Source organism: Arachis ipaensis, chromosome B10 (assembly GCF_059453495.1).
Source record: "Arachis ipaensis isolate K30076 ecotype BB chromosome B10, ASM5945349v1, whole genome shotgun sequence".
Taxonomy (NCBI): Eukaryota; Viridiplantae; Streptophyta; class Magnoliopsida; order Fabales; family Fabaceae; genus Arachis; species Arachis ipaensis.
The window spans coordinates 20,169,830-20,183,897 of record NC_142435.1 but is presented as its reverse complement, the minus strand read 5'-3'; the positions used below and the strand labels follow the sequence as shown (position 1 = coordinate 20,183,897).

At 37.1% G+C, this 14,068-nt stretch overlaps 1 non-coding gene across 1 annotated transcript; it reads right to left on the bottom strand.

The window, feature by feature from the left end:
- Positions 1–2,030: 2,030 nt before the first annotated feature.
- Positions 2,031–2,139, bottom strand: LOC148579346 (small nucleolar RNA R71). The gene has a single exon (XR_015896639.1). It is a non-coding gene; the product is annotated as a small nucleolar RNA R71 (small nucleolar RNA).
- Positions 2,140–14,068: the final 11,929 nt, after the last annotated feature.

Here is a 14,068-nt window from a genome sequence, read left to right as displayed (position 1 = left end):
TTGTTTTCTTCTTTTCTGTTTTTCGAAAATATTAAAAATCTTTTTCAAAAATATTTTTCTTTTCTTTGTTTAATTTTTGTTCTTGGTTTTGAGTCTTGCATGTTCTTGTTTTCTGTTTTTCAATTACAAAAATTTTAAAACCTTTTTCATGCAATTTATTTTCAAGCATCCTTAGCTTTCTGTTTGAGAGTCTTTGTTTGTTTTCTTGATTAAGTCTTTTATTTTCTTCCTGTCTATTTTTTTTGAAAAATTTAAAACCATTTTCAAAAATATTTTTTATTTTCCTTGTTTAATCTTTGTTCTTAATTTGAGTCTTTTGTTTTTGTTCTTGTTGAGTTTTTCGTCCCTTTTTAGTCTTGCTTTCTAAAAAACTTTCAAAAATATTTTCTTTGTTTAAATCTTGTGTCAAGTCTTTAAGTTTGGTGTTTTCTTGTTATTTTTCTTTCAATTTTCGAAAATTTATGTTTGGTTTTCTAAAAATTTTAAGTTTGGTGTCCTTTTTATGTTCTTGTATTCTTTGAGTCTTTGAATTTCATTCTTTGTGTTCTTGTTAGTCTTCAAAGTGTTCTTGAGTCTTTTTTGTGTTTTGATCTTTAAATTTTTAAGTTTGGTGTCCCCTTGTGTTTCCCTCCAAAATTTTCAAAAACAAGGAGTATTAGATCTAAAAATTTTAAGTCTTGTATCTTTTACTTGTTTTTCTCTTTCATCATTAAATTCAAAAAAAATATCTTTTCTATTTTTAATTTCACTTAATTTTCGAAAATTTGCATTAAAAATTCAGATTTCAATTTCAAATTTTTATCTTATCTTATCTTAGTTTTCAAAATTTCAAAAAAATCAAATCTTTTAAAAAATTAAAATCATATCTTTTTCAAAAATCTAATATTTTTCAAAAATCTTATTTTATCTTTTTCAATTTTCAAATTTTAAGAATTCAAATTTCAAATTTCAAAATTAAAAATCTTATCTTTTTCAAATTTTAAATTTTAAAAATCAAATATTTTTCAAAAATTAAATTTCTTATCTTATCTTCTTCTAATTTCAAATCTTTTCTTATCTTATATCTTATCTCATTTTAAATTAAAATCTTTTCTTAATTAATATCTTATCTTCTCTCTCTTCTTTTTCAAAACCTCCTAACTAACTCTCATCTCTTCTTAATTTTCGAAAACTTCTTCCTTTTCTCTCTCTTCTATTTTCAAAAATTCACTAACTAATTTTAAAATTTTTTAAATTAATTAACTTAATTTTCGAAAACTAATTATTAAATAAAATAAAAACAAAAATATTTTTAATTCTTATTTATCTTATTTACTTATACTTCTTCTCTTCTCACTTCTATTTATTCGAATTACTTCCCTTCTCTATTCTTCCATCTTCACTTTTCTCTTTTATTCTATCTTCTTCTTCTTTCTTCACATCTCACTTTAAGGAGCAGCTTCTTGCCTATTGGTACAAAAAGCTTTCTTCTTTTCCTTCTTTTCTTTTCTTCTTGTTTATGACCAGGAACAGGGATAAAGAACCTCTTGACTCCTGATCCTGAACCTAAGAAGACTCTGAGGAGACATTTACAACAAGCTAGAGCACAACACTTTGAAAGAAACCTCTCAGAAAATTTTGAGCAAGAAAGAGAAGACATGGCTGAACCTCAAGAGGAGCCCAGAAAGGTTCTTGGTGACTTCACCATGCCTACCTCTTACTTTTATGGCAAAAGTATCTCTGTACCTGCCTTTGGAGCTAACAATTTTGAGCTTAAGCCTCAGTTAGTCTCTCTTCTGGAGCAAAACTGTAAATTCCATGGACTTCTATTGGAAGATCCACATCAGTTCTTAGCTGAACTCTTACAGATCTGTGATACTGTAAAGACTAATAGAGTTGATCCTGAAGTCTGCAAGCTTATGCTCTTTCCCTTTGCTATAAGAGACAGAGCTAAGCTATGGTTGGATGCCCAACCAAGAGAGAGTCTTGACTCTCGGAAAAAGCTGGTTAATGCTTTTCTGGCTAAATTCTTTCCCCCTCAAAGGATGAGCAAAATTAGAGTGGAAGTTCGAACCTTCAGACAAAAAGAAGGTGAATCCCTCTATGAAGCTTGGAAAAGATACAAGCAATTGATCAGGAGATGTCCTCCTAACATGCTCTCAGAATGGTCCATCATAGGCGTGTTCTATGATGGTTTGTCTGAGATGTCCAAAATTTCATTGGACAGCTCTTGAGGTGGATCACTCCACTTTAAGAAAACACCTGCAGAAGCAAGAGAACTCATTGAAATGGTTGCAAATAACCAGTTCATATACACTTTTGAAAGAAATCCTATAAACCATGGGATCTCTCATAAGAAAGGAGTTCATGAAGTTGATACTCTGAATGCCATATTGGCTTAGAATAAGATCTTGACCCAACAGGTCAACATAATCTCCCAGCATCTGATTGGAATACAAACTGCAGCTGGCAGTGCTCAGGAAGCTTCTCCTGAAGAAGAAGCTTATGATCCTGAGCAACCCACCATGGAGGAGGTGAATTATATGGGAGAACCCTATGGAAACAGAAACCTCAGCAAGGTTTCAATAACAATCAAGGTGGTTAGGAACCAGAATGGGTTCAATAACAGGCCACCATTCCCATCTTCTCAAGGAAATATGAAAACCTCTAAGCAGAGTCTTTTTGACTTAGTTACTCTAGTCTCCAGCCTCTCTAAGACCACTCATAGTTTCATTAATGAAACAAGGTCCTCCATTAGAAACTTGGAGGTACAAGTTGGTCAACTGAGCAAGAGGATCCCAGAGATTCCTCCTAAAACTCTTCCCAGTAATACTGAGGTAAATCCTAGAGAAGAGTGCAAGGCCATAACCATGGAGGTGAAGGCCGAATTGGAGGAGAATGGGGTGGCGTTGAACGCCAGTGAAGGAAATATCATTTGGCGTTTAACGCCCAATCTGGCAGCAAGCCTGGTGCTGAACACCAGTGAAGGACATATCACTGGGCGTTCAACGCCCATCCTAGCAGCAGAGCTGGCGTTCAACGCCAGCCAGAGAGCACTGGCCGGGCATTCAACGCCCAAACACCTAGGCTTTCTGGCGTTGAACACTAGTGAGGAACCCCTCAATGGGCGTTCAACGTCCAACCAGGTAGGCTTTCTGGCGTTAAACGCCAGTGAGGAACCCCTCATTGGGAGTTCAACGCCCATAATCCCAAGGAAGCTGGCGTTGAATGCCAACAAAGACATTCCTGCTGGGCGTTCAATGCCCAGAATGCTAGAGGGACTGGCGTTTAACGCCAGTCAGGGTGGACAGCAATGGAGTTCAACACTTAAAGAGCTCATAGAGCTGGTGTTGAACGCCAGTCAAAGCACACTCTTTGAGTACCTAAATCCCACTCAAGAATCCCCTAGCCCAGAACCAAAGGAAACCATAATGACCGTAGAGGTTCCTTTGCATGCACTTCTGCAGTGCATGAGTTCTAATGACTACTCATCCTCGGATAAGGATGAGGACACTAGGGAAGAGCAAGTTGCTCGGTACCTAGGAGCTCTTATGAACCTGAATGCCAAGTTATTTGGTACAAGGCCATTGGAGGAAGAACCTCCACTGCTCACCAAAGAACTCCATGCTTTGGTTCGACAAGAGCTACCACAGAAGCTTTCAGATCCTGGACGCTTTCTGATTTTTTACACCATAGGCACCATGACCTTTGAAAAGGCTCTGTGTGACCTTGGGTCAAGCATTAACCTCATGCCACTCTCTGTAATGGAGAAATTCGGCATCATTGAGGTGAAATCTGCAAACATCTCATTAGAGATGGCAAACAAGACAATGAAGATGCCATATGGCTTAGTAGAGGATGTCTTGGTAAAAGTTGAAAACCACTACATCCCTACAAACTTTATTGTCTTGGACATAGGAGAGGATGAGGATGACTGTGTCATCCTTGGAAGATCTTTCCTAGCCACAGCCAATGCTATCATTGATGTGGCTAAGGGAGAAATGGTATTCCAATTAGGAGAGGACTATATCTTATTCAAGATGTCCAATCCCAATTTTCCTTCTGATAAGAAAGAGACAACTATACAATACCTAGTGTTCCAACCCTCTCTTTCTGTGCAGAGCATAGCAGAGCCCCCAAACATCAATTCTAAGTCTGGTGTTGGGCAGCCATCAACAAGATCTAAGCACAAAAGTACTAAGAAGAAAGTACCTAAAGGCTGGAGGGACAAGAAAGTTTCAACTGAAGGCCTCTCACCTGGCATGAGAGTTGTCTTCACTAAGAAGCCAGCCTTACCACATACACTGAGTCGTGTCCTGTCTCTAGAGCATATGGAGCTCATTCATGGGAGAACAGGAAGAAAGTTCACTGTAAGGGGCAAAAATCTGAGCCCATACTCACCTCCGTAAGGAGCTAACCATCAAGCTAATGACGTTAAAAGAGCGCTTGTTGGGAGGCAACCCAACCTTAATTAATTATTTATTTCCTTTTATTCTATTTTTATTATTTTTAGAGTCATGATCATATGCAGCATTTAGAATAGAGACAGAATTTCACAGCAGTGAAAATAGAACACTCTAGATGGAGTGTTAAAGTTGAACGCCAGCCAGGGTATCCCTGCTAGGCATTCAATGCCCATCATGGGCAGCATTGCTAGCGTTGAACGCTAGCCAGAGAGCAGCCCCTGGCCATTCAAACGCCAATGCAGAGAAGCAGGAAATCTAAATTTCCTAGCCTCTCAGGACCTGTGGGTCCCACATCATCTTTCACCTATCCTACCTACCCCACTTACTTTCACACTTCCCCATACCCACTTCCCTATAAACCCTAGCCCAATCACATCCATACCACTTCCCCAAAACCATCATAACTCCCACCTACCCCCACCCACTTCAAAATCAAATTTCCCACCCAAAACCCACCCGATGGCCGAACATATACCCTTCCCCACTCCTATAAATAACCCTCTTCATAACCTTTCATACACACACCTCTCATACCCTACTACACCCACAAGGCCGAAAGCCCTCTCTCCCTCTATATCCTTCTATTTTCTTCTTCTACTCCATTCTTCTCCTCCACTTATTTTTACTCGAGGACGAGCAAAGTTTTAAGTTTGGTGTGGGAAAAGCATAGGTTTTTTTTCTTTCCATTACCATTCATGGCACCCAAGGTTGGAGACTCCTCTAGAAAGTGGAGAAGAAAGGCAGTAGCCACTTCTTCTGAATATTGGAAGATGGAGAGATTCATCACCAAAGCTCATCAAGACCACTTTTATGAAGTAGTGGTAGAGAAAAAAGTGATCACTGAGGTCCCTTTCAGGCTCAAGAAGAATGAGTATCCGAAAATCTGAAGAAAGATCCGGAGAAGAGGTTGGAAAGTCCTAACCAATCACATTCAGAATGTTGGAATTCTCATGGTGCAAGACTTCTATGCTAATGCATGGGTTACTAAAAACCATGACACTAGTGTGAACCCAAATCCAAGGAATTAGATCACCATGGTCCGAGGAAGAATCTTAGATTTCAACCCGAAAAGTGTGAGGTTGGCGTTCAACTTGCCTCTAATGCAAGGAGATCCTCATCCTTACACTAGGAGAGTTAACTTTGATAAGAGATTGGATCAAGTACTCTCAGACATCTGTGTGGAAGGAGCACAGTGGAAAAGGGATTTCCAAGGCAAGCCCATTCAACTAAGAAGGGTTGACCATAAGCCCATAGCTAGAGAATGGTTGGAATTCATCCAAAGATCCATTATCCCTACTAGCAATCGGTCAGAAGTGACTGTTGACAGAGCCATCATGATCCATTGCATTACGATTGGAACTGAGGTGGGTGATTCCTCAAGAACTGTACAAGGTAGCTGAGAAGCCTCACACCAATGCAAGGTTAGCATTCCCACACCTCATCTGTCATCTATGCAATTCAGCTGGAATGGTCATAAATGGAGATGTCTCCATTGGTGAGGATAAGCCCATCACCAAGAAGAGGATGGAGCAAACTAGAGAGCATGTACAAGAGCCTGTGCAGCTGCCTCAGTATGAAATCCCTGAGATACCTCAAGGGATGTACTTTCCTCCCCAAAGCTATTGGGATCAATGGCAAGCTTCTCTTGGAGAATTGAGCACTAACATGGAGCAATTGAGCATGGAGCATCAAGGACATGCTACCACCCTCAATGAAATAAGAGATCAAGCATCATATTGGATCCTCAAAGAGGAGCACTAGACGCCACCATTAAAGGTGGACTCGTTCTCTTTTACCTCCTTTCCTTTATTATTTTTCTGTTTTCTGTTCTGTTTTGTCTGTTCTCTTGTTCTAGTTGCATGATCATGTGCATTGATGTCTTAAAAGTTATAAAATGTTCCATATATCTTTCACCTTGCTTAAAAGAAAATTTTTATTTAAAATAATTGAGAGATACATAAATTTTAAATTTAAAATAAGAATAGTTTAATTATGTTGATGTGGTGTCATTTGCTTTTGTTTTCTGAATGTATGATTGAACAGTGCATATTTAAAGCTGAAATTTTAGAATGTTGGCTCTTGAAAGAATAAGAAAAAAGGAAAAGTATTATTGATAATCTGAAAAATCAATAAAATTGATTCTTAAAGCAAGAAAAAGCAGCAAAAAAGAAAAATAAAAAGCATGTTGCAAAGGAAAAAAATTTTATGCACGCGAAAAAGAAAGAAAAATGGCAAAAAGAAAAAAATTATAAAGCAGAAAAATCCATTACTGCCCAAAAATGCAGAAAAAAAGGGCAGATTGAAAAAGTCAATAACCCTTTAAACCAAAAGGTAAGGGTAAAAGGACCCAAGGCTTTGAGCATTAATGGATAGGAGGGCCCAAAGGAATAAAATCATGGCCTAAACGGCTCAATCAAGCTGTCCCTAACCATGTGCTTGTGGCGTGAAGGTGTCAAGTGAAAAGCTTGAGACTGAGCGGTTAAAGTCGTGGTCCAAAGCAAAAAGAGTGTGCTTAAGAACTCTGGACACCTCTATCTGGGGACCCTAGCAAAGCTGAGTCACAATCTGAAAAGGTTCACCCAATTAAAGTGTCTATGACATTGTTGTATCTGGTGGTAATACTGGAAAGATGGAAACTCAGGTGCAGTCGACTTCACCCGAAGTTGATATTTGAGAGTCGTTAAATGATTTGACTAAATTTTCATCTAACGGCTCTCAGATATCAACTTCACGTGAAGTCGACTTCACCTGAGTTTTCACCTACTGGAAAACAAGGTGCTTAGGGTCACGGCCAAGACTCTGAAAGCTGTGTTCAAGAATCAAAATAAGATTAACTAAGAGAGTCAATAATATCATCTGGATTCTAAGTTCCTAAGGATGCCAACATCTCTGAGTTTCGATGGATAGTGAGGTGCCAAAACTATTCAGAAGCAAAAAGCTACTGAGTCCCGCTCATCTAATTGTAACTAAGCTTCATTTGAAACTTAGAAATTTATTTGTATCTTAATTTTATTTTTTATCCTACTGTGTTTTTAGTTGTTTGGGGACAAGTAACAGTTTAAGTTTGGTGTTGTGATGAGCGGATATTTTATACGCTTTTTGGCATCATTTTCATATACTTTTTAGCATATTTTATTTAGTTTTTATTAAGTTTTTATAGGTTTTTATTGTTAAAATCACATTTTTGGATTCTACTGAATTTTTTTGTTTTGTGCAATTTTAGGTATTTTTTGGTTGAAATTGAGGAGTTGGAGCAGAAGTCTGATTCAGAGACAGAGAAAGTACTGCAGATGCTGTCCGGATTTGACCTCCTTGCATTTGGAAGAGCTTTTCTAGAGCGACAGAAGTTCAAATGGAGTGCTATCAACGGCTATGGAAAGCTAACTTCCAGAGCTTTCCAACAATATGTAATAGTCCATACTTTGCTTCGGATTAGAAGGCCCAAAACTAGCATCCAACGCCAGTTTCCTGCCCCCTTCCAGACGTCCAGCACCCAAAAGAGCAGAGACCAATATACAAACGCCCAAAGAGGACCTCCTAGCTGCCGTTCCACGCCCAGAGACCTCATAGCATGTGGATCTCATCAAATCTCATCCCAAACACTCACCAAGTGGGTTCTATAAGTGAATTTTAGCACTAGATAGACTGTTTTACCCTTACTAATCATCTGTTTAGTATTTAAAGTGTATTTTACATAATCATTAGAGGAACATCGGACCTTTTTATGCTATGTTTGAGTTTTACCATGTGTTTTTTATCAGTATGAGTTTCTAAACCTCCTAGGTTGAGGGGAGGAGCCCTGCTGAGTCCTATGAATTAATAAAAGTATTACTGTTTCTCTTCGATCTGTGTTTGATTAATTCTAAGATATATATTTGTTCTTCATCAATATGAATGCATTGAACTGGCATAAGGTTATCACATTCTACATGGGTTCAAAGTGCGTCTTTCATTGGACAATGATGAACCACCAGCTTGAATATACGTCTCTCAGATGGCTAATCCACGACATTATTGGGGACTTCTCGAGACATCAGTTCAGCCGATTTCTGGGGAGATTAGGGTCTCTGTGGTAGAGGCTAGAACTCAAGGTGTAGTATTCTTTGATCTGGAAGATCTGACCTTGTCTGTGACTTTTTGAGTAGGATCATTAAGGAGAATGAACTGTACAAGCTTTACCCTCAATCAGAATGGATCCGTACTAAACCTAGGGTTTAGATCTGGAGGAGTATTGGCAGTTGCCCAAACTAGTGTCAATCACATATAGCCTGCCATTTAAGAAATCACTCATAAGCAAAGAGAGCAGTAATACCGGAGTTAATTCAGAATGGCAAAGCAACTCCAATCCTCAACTCTATCTTTAAAGTATTAGCACCCTATTATAATAATCTCACAAATATTTATCTATCAACCTTCTGATCTGCCTGACTAAGACCTGCAAGATAACCATAGCTTGCTTCAAACCACAATCCTCGTGGGATCGACCCTGACTCGCTCAGGTATGACTTGGACGACCTAGTACACTTGCTGGTACAACAGTACGACGGTGTGGGATTCGTGCTACCACAAGGTCTGGGTGCGATCCTGCTTGCGTGTTAACTTGAAAATGTGTTCGGATGACAAGTTGAGGATGGAAGTTCCCTCTCTTGTCGTGATGTAGATGTGGGGAAGGTGGAAAGCCACTCTCCTTCGTATTGTTTTCCCCACATTCTTCCCTGGTAACAAGGTGGAAAAGCACACTCCTTCGATGTGGAAAGGCACTCTCCTTCGTGAAACCTCCAGGAGAAGATGGAAAATCACTCTCCTTCGTTTATGATCCTCTTGGAGATGCGCACCCTGGAGACAAATGTCTGGGTTAGCTACCAGATGTGTCGGATTTTGGCAAAGTAACCGACGCGTGAGCTCACGGCCAGTAGGATAGACATTCACCATATGCATTTGTGTGATTTTGTCTGATTGTGCATTATGCCTAAATGAGTATAACATGCTAACTGTTATACTTGCTATTTGTATTACTTGCATCCTACTTGTGTGTGCTGTTGTTTGTTTGTCTTTGTAATTTCACTAGAGACGGAGGAACGGAGGGAAAGCGGAGAGATTTAGGGTTTTAGCTGAGTTTTAGGTAGATCTTAAGGAAATTGGTTAAGTTTAGAAAGCCTTAGAGAGCCACCCTGACTTATGGTTTCTGCTTTATTTCTTTAAGCTTTATATCTAAGTGTCGGCGTTCTAGGATTGTCTCTGGCATTCCCAAGACCTTATATATTATATGCATGGCACCTTTACCATGCTGAGAAACCCCAGTTCTCATTATATACTGTGTTGTTATTTTCAGATGCAGGTCAAGAGACACTTCACTAGGCATCTGGACTTCTGAAGCGAAGTGGTTCCTGGGTTTCCTTTGTGTTATATAGTTTATGTTTATATGTACTTAACTTTCTCTTAGAATAACTTGTTTATTTTGTACCTCCTAGAGGTTTATGGAGAACTAGGATTTTATGTATGTATTTTGGTCTTCGGGCTATGTTTATATGTACGTAAATATTCTCCGGCCAGCCTTGGCTTTGCAGGCTGAGTTAGGAGCTAGTTATTTTGTATCCTTGACTCTCTATTCTCACTTTTTGTTTAGTTATACTTATGAACTTTAGCTTTCTTAGCATGCAGGTTATCTCGTATCCTGAGCGTTGCTGATGAGCGGATAATTTATACGCTTTTTGGCATTATTTTTAGGTAGTTTTTAGTATAATTTAGTTAGTTTTTACTATGTTTTTATTAGTTTTCAAGCAAAATTTACATTTCTGGACTTTACAAGGAGTTTGTGTGTTTTTCTGTGATTTTAGATATTTTCTGGCTGAAATTGAGGGACCTGAGCAAAAATCTGATTCAGAGGCTAAAAAAGAACTGCTTATGCTGTTGGATTCTGACCTCCCTGCACTCGAAATGGGTTTTCTGGAGCTACAGAAACCCAATTAGTGCGCTCTCAATTGCGTTGGAAAGTAGACATCCAGGGATTTTCAGAAATATATAATAGTTCATACTTTTTCCGAGTTTTGATGACGCAAACTAGCGTTCAAACACCAACTTCCTGCTCTATTCTGAAGTTAAAGCCAAAACTGAGTTACAAGCTGGAGTTAAACGCCAAAACTGGCACCAAAGCTGGCGTTTAACTCCAAGAAAAGTCTTTGCATGTGAAAGCTTCAATGCTCAGCCCAAGCACACACCAAGTGGGCCCGGAAGTGGATTTCTACATCATTTACTCATTTCTGTTAACCCTAGCTACTAGTTTAGTATAAAAACTACTTTTAGTGGTTTATTTTATATCTTTAGATCATCTTTTTGACCATCTTTGTATCACTTTTGATCTCTTGATCACGTTTAGGGGGCTGGCCATACGGCCATGCCTAGACCTTCATGACTTATGTATTTTCAACGGTGGAGTTTCTACACCCCATAGATTAAGGTGTGGAGCTCTGCTGTTCCTCATGAATTAATGCAAAGTACTATTATTTTTCTATTCAATTCAAGCTTATTCTTATTCTAAGATATTCACTCGCACTTCAACCTGATGAATGTGATGATCCATGACACTCATCATCATTCTCACCTATGAACACGTGCCTGACAACCACTTCCGTTCTATCTGCAATAGCTTGAGTGTGTATCTCTTAGCCTCCATTCCGAAAGATCGGAGTCTTCGTGGTATAAGCTAGAATCAATTGGCAGCATTCTTGAGATTCGGAAAGTCTAAACCTTGTCTGTGGTATTTCAAGTAGGATCTGGGATGGGATGACTGTGACGAGCTTCAAACTCGCGAGTGTTGGGCATAGTGACAGACGCAAAAAGATCAATGAATCCTATTCCAACATGAGTGAGAACCGACAGATGATTAGCCGTGCGGTGACAGCGCATTTGGACCATTTTCACTGAGAGGACGGAAGGTAGCCATTGACAACGGTGATCCCCCAACATACAGCTTGCCATGGAAAGGAGTATAAATGTTTGAATGAAGACAGTAGGAAAGCAGAGATTCAGAAGCAACAAGCATCTCCATACGCTTATCTGAAATCCCACCAATGAATTACATAAGTATTTCTATCTTTATTTTATATTTTATTTATATTTTAATTATCAAAATCTCATAACCATTTGAATCTGCCTGATTGAGATTTACAAGATGACCATAGCTTGCTTCAAGCCGACAATCTCTGTGGGATCGACCCTTACTCACATAAGGTTTTTTACTTGGACGACCCAGTGCACTTGCTGGTTAGTTGTGTGGAGTTGTGAAAAGGAGTTGAGATTATAATCTTGCGTACCAAGTTTTTGGCGCCGTTGCCGGGGATTGTTCAAGTTTGGACAACTGACAGTTCATCTTGTTGCTCAGATTAGGTAATTTTATTTTATTTTTAAGCCTTTTATTTTCGAAAAAAAAAATTTTTAGATAAATTATTCTATGACTTCTGAATTTTTAAGAATGAATTCTAGAGTTTCAGATGATGCTTTTATCATCACAGGAGCTAGTTGATTCCCATCAATTTAGCTGTTGTATGTAATGTCCTGCTGAAGCTTGGCTAGCCATGTCTAATCTTTTTAGACTGAAGCTTTAGACTAACATTGCATGATTCCTGGAATTCTTATTAAAAATTTTGAATTTCTTATTTTTCTTTTTCCAAATAATTTTTGAAAAATCCAAAAAATTTTATAAAATCATAAAAACAAAAAATTTTGGGTTTCTTGTTTGTGTCTTCTGTCAAATTTTAAGTTTGGTGTCAATTGCATGTTTTAATTTTTCTCAAAATTTTTGGAAACTCATGCATTGTGTTCTTCATAATCTTCAAGTTGTTCTTGATGAATTTCTTTGTTTGATCTTTAAATTTTTCTTGTTTGATGTCTTTTCTTGTTTTTCATATGCATTTTCAATATGTTAGTGTCTAAACATTGAAAATTTCTAAGTTTGGTGTCTTGCATGTGTTTCTTTTCTTAAAAATTTTCAAAAACATGTTCTTGATGTTCATCTTGACATTCAGAGTATTCTTGGTGTTCATCTTGACATTCAAAGTGTTCTTGCATATTTTTCTTGTTTTGATTCATAATTTTTATGTTTTGCATCATTTAGTTGTTTTTCTCTCTCCTCATAAAAATTCAAAAATAAAAAATATCTTTCCCTTATTCTTCTCATAAATTTCGAAAATTTGGTTTGACTTAGTCAAAAAGTTTTAAAATTTAATTATTTCTTATTAGTCAAGTCAAATTTTCAATTTAAAAATTCTATCTTTTTCAAATCTTTTCAAAAATCAAATCTTTTTCATTTTTCTTCTTTATTTTCGAAAATTTCAAAATTGATTTTCAAAATCTTTTTGTTATTTTTATTTCATATTTTCCAAAATCTTTACTAACAATTAACGTGATTGATTCAAAATTTTAAGTTGTTACTTATCTAGTAAGAAACGTTCAATCTTTAAATTTTAGAATCATATCTTTTTGTTTCTTATTAGTCAAGTAATTAACTTTAATTTCAAAAATCAAATCTTTTTAAATTTCTTTTTCAAATGATTTTCAAAATAAATTTCAATCATATCTTTTTCAAAACTTAATTTCAAAATCTTTTCTAACTTCTTCTCTTTTCAAAATTTGATTTTCAAATCTTTTTCAATTAACCACTTGATTTTTTTGTTTGATTTTAAAAGTTTTCTATTTCAGTCATATCTTTTTCAAAACCACCTAACTAATTCTCTCTCTCTAATTTTCGAAAATCCCCTATCCCTTTTTCAAAAATTCCTTTTAATTAACTAATTATTTTAAATTTTAATTTTTATTTTATTTCTTCTCTTAATTTTCGAATTTTAACTCAAAATTTAAATAAAAACAAAAATATTTTTTTTTATTTTAAACTAATATTCGAATTTCTGCCCTCTCTCATCTCTTTCTATTTATTTATCTATCTACTAATACTTCTCTTCTACTCATAATTCGAACCCCTTCTTCTTCTCTGTGCTCGAATTTTTCTCTTCCCATTCTTCTATTCTTCTCTTCTTCTACTCACATAAAGGAATCTCTATATTGTGACATAGAGGATTCCATATTTTCTTTGTTCTCTTCTCTTTTATATGAGCAGGAACAAGGATAAAGGCATTCTTGTTGAAGCTGATCCTGAACCTGAAAGGACTCTTAAGAGAAAACTAAGCTCTGAAGAGGACCTAACTGAAATTTTCGAAACAGAGAAAACAACTATGGCCGAACCCAACAACAACAATGCAAGGAAGGTGCTTGGTGATTTCACTACACCAACTTTCAATTTCTATGGAAGAAGCATCTCAATTCCTGCCATTGGAGCAAACAACTTTGAGCTTAAGCCTCAATTAGTTTTTCTAATGCAGCAGAATTGCAAGTTTCATGGACTTCCAATGGAAGATCCTCATCAGTTTTTAGCTGAATTCTTGCAAATCTGTGACACTGTCAAGACCAATGGAGTTGATCCCGAGGTCTACAGGCTTATGCTTTTCCCTTTTGCTGTAAGAGACAGAGCTAGAACCTGGTTGGATTCACAACCTAAGGAAAGCCTGAACTCTTGGAATAAGCTGGTCAGTGCTTTCCTGGCCAAATTCTTTCCACCTCAAAATATGAGC